Raw genomic sequence first — 10,620 nt, 5'->3', positions numbered from 1 at the left:
AGGTTGGAACCATCTGAAGACATCAAAGCACCGGCAGAGAGCGACAGGGATTCATAGATGAAGGAAGATGAGCAGTCAAGAGAATATGACAGCAGAAAAGCAGAATACCACCATCTGTAAGTAATAATCATTATAGATAGAGATAATTGTAAGCAGCAAGAATGTTTAGTAAAGTAAGATCTACAAACACATCACCATCACCAGAACACAATTTTGTCATGAATCCTGATCTGTGTCCATTGTTTAATATTCACATAGCCCAAGGTGAGCGACACAGGCTCTTTAGAGCCTCTAGTTTGTCATTTCCCCGGGTCCCGCTAGACTCCATTTCCCCTTTCAACGGCACAATAATTCGACTTTCACGTGTCACGCTTACAAAAAATCAGCAATCCCGTATCACGCTTCCACCCCAATGAGACCCACGTTGTAGACTTTGACCTACCATGGTTTTTCTTTAACAAATTGTGACTTGGAGAGTTGTCTCATTGGCACGCAAACCACACCTTATATCTGGATAAATATAGGGGATCTCCATGACCTGTTTTAAGATGGCGCACCGCCATTGTTAAAATATCATCTGCCACCGTCCAATGATCACCGCCATCATTTAAAATTATCTTCCGCCATCCTCAAACAATGTAAAAAAAACTGCTGTTGTACATTTATGAAAGAAATGTTTTCGTTTCTCTAGCGACCTTCATTTTCTCGGTTAGCAACCATAATCAATTAACCCTTAAGCTTTTTGTATTACAATCCAAAGGGTCTTCCTGATTACAAATTTCAAGCCCTAAGGGATATCCGGCTAAAAATTACTAATCACTTTAACAATTGATTGCATTATCATGATTATTTAATAGGTAACGTCTGCAAATGCTTACGAAAATTTTAAATAAAAAAGATAAAGGTTAAATCCAGTATTTTAACAGAGAAAAAAAGTGTTACAAGTGGAACACATGATTGACTTGCGCAATCAGCATCTCCCTTTTTAAACGAGTTCAAAATAAGACGTTAAACTGAACATAATTTTATATATTACCAAAAAGCATATTAGTACAGCAATACTTGATACATGTAATATTTGATCACCCTTTAAGTTTAAAAATAAATACATCATCACTCACAAAACATGAATATTAACTTCAACTTGATAAACTGAAAAAAATTAGTATCATAAATTATACAATTCGAAGTTCATTTTGTAGTTTGCAATGAAATTGATACATCTGACTTCCGGTTTTCATTCAAAATTGAAAGATGAATGTTGCATAGTATATTACTATGAAATTAGCTATGTAAGACATTTAAACCATGTTCGAATGATGTTGTTGCCCTCCAAATCGTTTTTTCAGTGTTTTACAAAACCAGTATGAAACTTCTTGTAGTTGTTGCTGCAATAGCAAATCGTGGATACCGATTCATGACTTAATCTTCTGAATTTGACGCTGAAAAAAATCCAACCTATTTTTATGCGCTACTTTAAAAACAATTACCAAAATAGCAAGAAAACGAAGGGGGGAACCCTAAGGCATGTAAGGACAGCTTCAGTGGTCATTCTTCACTAAGGAGAACACAATGCAGGCTTGGCATTGGAATTGATAAAAATGACAATTAAGGAAAATAGTTGTTATTCTATAATGAAATACATATATAATGTGTATCAGCCTGTTCAGCATTCCTTACATGGAAATGAAGGAATGCAATATTTTCGATCATGCAACAGCGTAAACACAGGTTTTTTCATGGTGAAAGTTGTTCCTACATTAAATTTTCATCTAAAAATGTATAGGAGTCACTGGATATAAATTAAAAAAAAAACATAGTTAAAAGTACTCAGAATATTTGCTTGTTTGCCCACTAAGCACCCTGTAGTTCCCTTTATAAAATCAAAGGCAATGCACTGGCTGTGGTGGTCTATATATGATGTGGATGATATTTACCGGTACTGACATTCTCCGTACAGAATAAAAATTTACTTATAACGATGATAATTAATTTAAATTGACCGACCCATCTGCGGAGGAACTGATAATCTTAAACTAAGCATGCTAAGAAATATAGTTTCTGTTGACATGTTTGATAAAAATCGACAAGAAATGAAAAAAGTAAAGTTGGTAACTGCTTAAAGGGAAATGATGTGAAACTGGCTTGACCATTGTTGACAGGTACATTGTATGTCGATCATGTAAAATTGCTTTTTTTTATGGTTATCAGTTTTTCAAAAGTCAATTAGACCACATATTTACCGAAACAAAAGACAGTAATTGTTTTATTTCATTTTCTGGGAGAAATGTATGTATTGGCAAGTATTTACCAAAACCAATTGTACAGCCTGTACGAACTGTGACGCCCGTATATGACACGGAAACCAGGCGTAAAAATCATACTTTATCCTGGCGGCACTTTTGCAGTGTTTACAAAATGCATGTCCAGGCGTCAACCAAGCGTAAATTAGGCGTAACTAAGGCGTAAACCAGGCGTAAAATTAGGCGTAATATTTAAATGAGTACCCCTGGTTCACAAAAAAATAGGCGTAATATGCAAATGAGTACGCCCGGTCAATAACATCTTCGCTAGCCAAGGGTTACGATCCACTCCCGCTCTCTCCACCCTTGGCAGATTAAGCCAACATTTGTGAAAACAATGTTGCGCCATCTATCGGAAGATTAAAGTCACGCCCATTCCGAATACATTATTCTTGACCAATGGTAGCACTTGAACTCTTCAATTTGGAGGTAAAAACACGGTAGCGTCTAGATTCCACACACTTGGTAAAGCCGGAAACGAAAATAGACGTCAACATTCATGCATTTTGCATGAAACATACACAGGAACTTCTATTAGTTGATTAAAAACATTCAAGTTGTCACTATATATAGTCGTATGTTTAGGGATGTAAAGACTTGTTGCACAATAAACACATGGCAATTGTTTACAAACACCTTCTACATTTACACGTGATCATTTTATAGACGCTTTTTGATTGGATGCAGCGAGTTTCGACTGCAACCAATGACAATCCTTATCCTGTGTCTCCGAAATTTATCTCAATCCGCCAAGGGTGGAGAAAGCGGGAGTGGATCGTAACCCTTGGCTAGCGAAGATGGGTCAATAAATAAACCAGGCGTAATATCCTTACATAATACTACACTTATTTTAGTTCAGTGTATTAACCTAGCTGTGTACTTTTGTGTATTTGATACAAACTTCTGTAATGTTGCTTTTCTTTCTTATTGTTTGGCAAAAAACTTGAAATATTAACCATTGAAGAAGCTAATCATGCTAATATAGAAATAAATACATTTTATGCACACAATGGCTCAAATAAGTTTAAGTTTAAATAAGAGTTATGACAATTATTTTTTCTTGAAATAAAAGTAGCATTTAAACTAAGTTGTTTTTGAAAATTGTTGTCTTTTGAACTAAAATATAAATGATAATACTGCAATTTAACTTAAAGTAAAAGATTTTAATGTTATTATCCAAGGATAATGGTTTTGGGATTTCAAAAATTCTGATAGAACATTATATACTTTAAATAACTTAGTTATACTCACATTATTATTATTTACCATGTACAATGTATTACTTCTTTCCTTTTATTTCACAATTTTATTTATTTGATTCAGTATATTTCCAATTTCAGATTCTTCCAAAAAGCACAAAACAAGCAAATTATCCCTGAATATATTAAGCTGCCATGTGTCCATCTCTTGCAAACTTAAACCAAAGAGCCAAATTTTGAAAAAAATCCCATGATCCTTTAAACAAAGCATTATGGGTATTTCTATTTACCATGTTTACACCATACCAACAGTTTTACGCCCGTATGAAAATTTACGCCTTGCTTATTTCAATTTACGCCTGTAAGAAAACTTACGCCTTGCTTATTTCAATTTACGCCAGGTTTACTGCTTTTTTCTACGCCCGTAAGGACTACAAATTTACGTTTCCTGCTCCCTTACGCTTGGATCTAGACACGTAACTACCACTTACGCCTGGTTTACGCCTTATTTCCAGGCGTAATACGCCTTATAATTTCGTACGGGATAGAATGTTTTTTTAACAAAATTATGCACGTAAATTAAAGCACCTGACGTTTTGCAAGGTGAATATACTTTTTCCGCAGGTGAATATGCTTATTTATTCAAAATCCCATTCATATAGAAAAACTTACTTAAATTTTATCAATATGGAATAAGAGTTTATATTAAGGATAGTAGGTACCCAATTAGCATGATTAGCATGATTAGGGATTAATGAGAATTAGTTGGTAACCATTATGGATTAACATGATTAATGAGAACTAACTATATATAGTACTTATATCCGTTTAATGATTAGGGTTTAATGAGAACTAGTAGGTACCCATTTAATGATTAGGGTTTAATGAGAGTTTAAGTAGCTATACATGTAGGTACCCATTAAATATATATGATCATGAGTATAAGTGAATATTGCGAATGATAATTGAATTGTCAAAAAATTTAAATGTGAATGGTAGAAATATAGATTCCACAACTGCAACAGGTGTGTTATGATATATCTCCTCTCGAGACAGTTAAATTTTAATATTTAAAGCACGAGGCTTACCAAGCTTTTTAAATAATTCAAGTTTAACAGTTAAGAGTGGAGAAGTATCGTAATACACTAGTTATAGTGGTGGAATCTGTTTCTCTAATGATTTTTATTGTTTCTTTTCAAAGATTTGCAGAAAATTGTGTACTTTTTATTTGATGTCATCTTGCGCGGTCGCCTTTTTTCATGAAGTCACAATAAGAAAATTCAGAACAAATCAAGAAAAGTTAACGTCACAATTAAATTTCGACCAATGATTTGCCGAGAACAGATTTTTCACTAGTAAGGAGAAATATTTTTCTCACACCGATCAAGAAATGTGAAAATACAATGAACATGACGAAGCATGTGTTCAAAATTAAACTTGGACATTTGAAGCCAAATTTATAAAACTGTTCAATTGTAATTTTCTGAAATTGATTTAATAGATATAGGAAGATGTGGTATGAGGGCCAATGAGACAACTCTCCATCCACATGACAATTTAAAAAAGTAAACCATTATAGGTCAATGTACGGCCTTCAACACGGAGCCTTGGTTCACACCGAACAACAAGCTTAATAATCATGATAATACATTTTGTAGTTACTCAGCCTTCATCCTTAACATTTGAGTTCACAAGCCAGAAGATAATTTTTTGTTATAATCCTATGCCGAAGGACTTGTGGTTACGCATAAAGACTGGTTACTAGAACATTATATATCCTTGACCTACATAATTACGCCTTATTTCAATAAAATTGGGAATGGAAATGGGGAATAGATCAAAGAGTCAACAACTCCGACCAAAGAGTGCTCAGTCAACAGCCGAAGGCCACCAAAGGGTCTTAAACGCAGGGAGAAAATCCGGCACCCGGAGGTGGTCCTCAGCTGGCCCCTAATTAAAAGTGTGTACTAGTTCAGTGAAAATGGACATCAGGGGTTAGGGGAGGGTTGAGATTCCGCTAACATGTTTAACCCCGCCACATTATTTATGTATGTGCCTGTCCCAAGTCAAGAGCCGGTAATTCAAGGGTTGTCGTTTGTTTATGTGTTACATATTTGTTTTTCGTTCATTTTTTTTACATAGGCCGTTAGTTTTCTCGTTTGAATTGTTTTACATTGTCTTATCGGGGCCTTTTATAGCTGACTATGCGGTATGGGCTTTGCTCATTGATGAAGGCCGTATGGTGACCTATAGTTGTTAATGTCTGTCATTTTGGTCTTTTGTGGATAGTTGTCTCATTGGCAATCATACCACATCTTCTTTTTTATATATTTTTAGACATCTGCAAAGGACAGACAATTAAAAAAGTCTATTAAGGCACATTTAAGAAGTCCTAAGAGTTCAAGAAAAGATAGGATGACATTTTTACTTGTATACATTTGTAAGTTAAAAAACATTGAAATCTAAGGAACATAACTAAGCCTATTTTTGTTTACCTATACAAGTCAATAGAATACACTTGTATATTGTAAGGCATTGGAAGTACTTGTTATGATATTATAAATTCAGAAAAAGGAAATATTATTCTTTTAAACATAACGGTTGTGTTCTTACGCATAGTAACTTGGCTCGCACGAGCAAGTAAAACATTTTTTTAATCAAAGATATGGCATTAATTTACTATTTTTATGTATGGATTTCACAGGCCAAAGTTTCATTTTGTTGTTTACCAAATATAAAGGGGGGAAGCATTTCATTAGCTAAAACATAGTTTTACAAGTTAGGTGTGTACATATGTTGGTACTAGGGTGATAATTATCAAGTTTATCAAATTTTTAATGTGTAAAACACTGGAAGTGAAATGAATTTTTCATTTGTTTACATTTTTGTTGTACAAGTGTTACGGCAGGGAATGTATGTAATTACTCATGGCTTACCTTCTACATGCTATATATCATGTAATTCCCGTATTAAGGATCATTTCTTGTAACCAAATATTCATATTTAAACGTCTAATATGCCTGATATACATAGGAAAATACTTCAATCGAATTGTTTATTTACAGAGACTTTGTCGTCTGCCATTTGGTGGGGACCGAAACATGTGTTTTGATATCTTTAAATACCAATTCGTCCCCTGGACATTTGATCTAATATTGTATTTTTAATACCACAGATAAGATTTTTAATAAGTATACCCTGCCGGACACAAATATATTGTAAATATTTAGATGGTTGAAATGAACTATGTTGTATGTTATTTACGTATTATGTAATAACGCAGATCGTCTGCTAAATCAATGCGCGCGCAGTGGTGTCCGATTGTTTATTTCAAGCTTCTTTATCGATATTTTAGATGCTATAGCTTTGTTTTGATATTTTATGTATAAGGACAATGTTCGGACAACTTAAGATGATATGTATATTATGTTTTTCATTATCTGAAATTTTTATAGTTCCGGCTTCCCGGAAAGGACAAGTTTCCATTGGATTAGTATGTCACGTGACAATTACAATTTAGTATATAAACGCGCGAGCACTCAGCAATGGGAGATAGCCCAAAGTTTTGCTGGCGGCAAGTTCAAACCTTGAAAAAAAACAAATAAAGCAACAATAACCTTTAGGTGAGAATAAGGATAACATAATGAAGTTTAATGATATTTAATTAGCCGTCTTTTGTACAGTAAGCTATCTCCCACCACGTCGGACACCACAAATATGTATTTAAGGATTTATGATTCAGTACACTTGAACGCAACTGTTTATTTATATAGTTTTACGATGTTATAATGTTACATACTTTTAACAGTGAACAAATAAAAACTGTTAACATTGGAAAGATAACTTTATTTTATTGAACTTGGACACATACAAAAAGCACATGAATTTACACTGATGAAAACAATAGATGTTGGAGGACGCTCGTTCAAACATAAAAATTATGGAAAGCCGTTAGGAACAAAATTAGCTCAGTAACACTCGAATACAAGGGATTGCTCAATACATACATATTAAACATTCCGAAGACCATACCTGACAAGTAATTTGGGAAGTTTAATACAAATGTAGAGTTGCTACATGAGTCACACACTGTATTTAAGTGTTATTAAAGTAAACTACCGAGTATAGGACAGGATGCTCTCGGGTGGCTTACAATTTGGTGTCAGAAGTGGGATGCTAAAATTCTAATTAGCATCCAGGATACGAACCTTGGAATAACCTGTCAACTTAAAAACGTGGTTTAAGCCCGACGTGGTGGATTTACTGTACAAAAATTTATTATAACTATAAAATATGAAACAACAAATAAAATAAAGTCTTTATTTAGAATATGGCTGATGCTGGTAGGAACTCCCCAGACCCTGAAATAAATTTCCGTATGGAAAGGGATTTAAATTTAGATGACTTAGGACAAGGGGATCAAATACACACTGATGACAATGACGACTTTGATAGGGAATCAATTTTACAAGGTCATGGTGATGAAGTAGATCAGAGACATAAAGGACGGGATGAATATCAGAGACATGATTTTGACGATAGGAATGGTAGGGGTAATCATAATATGCAACCAATTGGCCCACCAAAGGTAACACTTAAACCTGAGCCCTTCTCTGGTAAGGATTGTTGGGAGGAATACTTGTCGCATTTTGAGGACTGCGCTGAATTGGGACAATGGGGAAACCGTACAAAACTGTTGTTTTTGGCAGCTAGCTTAAGGGGCCAAGCAAGGACATACTACATGAGCTTGTCTGCTGGCGACAGGCGCACATACCAAATGCTAACACAAAAGTTGGATCAGAGGTTTGGGAGTTCAAAACACAAAAATCGTTGGCTCTCAAAGTTAGAGATGCGCAGGCGCATGGCAGGGGAAAGCATAGCTGAGGTGGGGGATGATATAAGGCAACTAGCGCAAAAGGCGTACTATGACCTGGACCTAGCAGCGCAGGAGTCTCTTGCATTAAACCAGTTATTCAAGGTAATAACTGTGGAGATGAAATGTCGTTGTATTGACAAGGAATGCCACACAATAGCAGACGCTGTTGATGTAATAGAGAGGTATGAATCAATATTGGGGGATCAAGACAAAAAGAAGTCAACAATGATCAGAGCTGTGGAATCCAAGGACACCGAAGGACACATGAGTGAAAAGGATTACCATAGCAATTTGCAGGAATTACAAGATAGGATAGCAAAGCTGGAACAAGGACATGGAAGTCGGGAATCAAAGAGGGTAAATACTGGCAGATGCTACGGATGTAACTCCCCAGACCATTTTATGAGGAACTGTCCACACAAAAACAACCAAAGAGCTAGAGGGAATTTCCAGGGCAAACAAAGACAAAATACCTCTTTTAATCACAACCAGGGAAACGACAGAACGCTGGCTCAATAGGTCGTGAGCTAGTGACAGAAGATAAAAGGCCTGATATGAAGGGAGAAAAACATGTCCGGACAGGACATATAGGGGAAACAGATGATAATTGGGATAACGGGTTTTATACAAATGGATTAATTTTTGGGTTTCCTGTCAACTTTTTAATTGACAGTGGCTCAACAGCGTCAATATTATCTATTGATGTTTACGAAAAATTGCCTTCAAATGTTTGGTGTTCTTTAGTACCAAACAAGTCCGAAATATTTGACGTTAATGGCAATAAGGTTTTTGCCATTGGATCGATCATTTTAGAACTAATGCTTGGTCAAGAAATTTTCAGTCAAAATTTTATGATATGCAATATCAATCAGGATGGAATACTTGGACAGGATTTCTTACTAAAGGAAGTTAGTAAAGTAAATTATCAGCGCATGGTCTTGCACACGATCCACAACCAGGAAATACAATGTTGGATTGGAGGGAAGGCAAATATGATTTGCAGAGTAGAAATTAAGGACAACATGACAATTCCTCCAATGACGAGTACTATGATGCCTGTAGAAATACCGGGAGTCAATCATTTAACAGAATACGGATTAATAGAGGGCACGACAGGAACAGCCAAGTCTACATTAACCATACCTGGGATTATAAATACACAAGACCAAGTACACTTTGTTAATGTTGTCAACTATGGTGACGACGAAGTTAAACTGTATAAAAAGGAAACAATAGGAACATGTGAATCATATACTGAGCATGATTTGAAACCAGAGCAGATTAGAACACTACAGAAAGATTGCTTTACAGCTAGTGAAGAAATACCAGAACATCTTACTGACTTATTAAAAAGGAGTTTAACTTATATAAATGAGGACCAAAGACAACAACTCTCCAGACTCCTTTCACAGTACCAAAATGTATTTTCAAGGACAGATGATGACATATGGAGGACAGAACTTGTAACACATAGAATAAATACAGGAAATGCAGTACCCTTTAGGCAGAGATCTAGACGTATGCCACTTGGAAAGCAAGAGATGGAAAAATCAGAAGTCAATCGGATGTTGGACAAAGGAATCATCGAACCATCTTCTAGTCCTTGGGCATCAAATATAGTCCTTGTAATGAAGAAAAATGGCAGCCCTAGGTGCTGTGTTGATTACAGAATTTTGAATGACGTCACGAAAAAAGATTCCTACCCGATTCCGAGAGTAGACGAGTGCCTCGACTCGCTCGCTGGGGGAAAATTCTTCGGATCAATGGACTTAAATTCAGGATTTTGGCAAATCGGCATGGCTCCTGAAGACAAGGAAAAGACCGCATTTCTGACAAGTTTAGGGTTATACCAGTTCACTGTCATGCCCTTTGGACTTGCAAATTCACCATCTACTTTTGAGCGTCTGATGGAAAATGTTCTCAGAGGGCTACAGTGGAAAGAACTATTACTCTACATGGACGACATCATATCAATAAGTTCGACATTTGAAGAGGGTCTTGGGAGGCTGGAAAGAATCTTATTACGTCTACAAAATGCACATCTTAAATTGAAACCTGCCAAATGCATTTTCTTTCAAAAACAAGTTAGGTTCCTTGGGCATATCGTGTCCGAGGAGGGAATTTCCACTGATCTAGAGAAAACAAAAGCAATAGATGACTGGCCTGTCCCTAAATCTGCAAAACAGGTGCGCAGCTTTTTAGGACTTTGCTCTTACTATAGGCGATTTGTTAAGGGATTTGC

Source organism: Mytilus galloprovincialis, chromosome 5, assembly GCF_965363235.1.
Source record: "Mytilus galloprovincialis chromosome 5, xbMytGall1.hap1.1, whole genome shotgun sequence".
Classification (NCBI taxonomy): Eukaryota; Metazoa; Mollusca; class Bivalvia; order Mytilida; family Mytilidae; genus Mytilus; species Mytilus galloprovincialis.
This window is presented reverse-complemented; position numbering follows the sequence as displayed.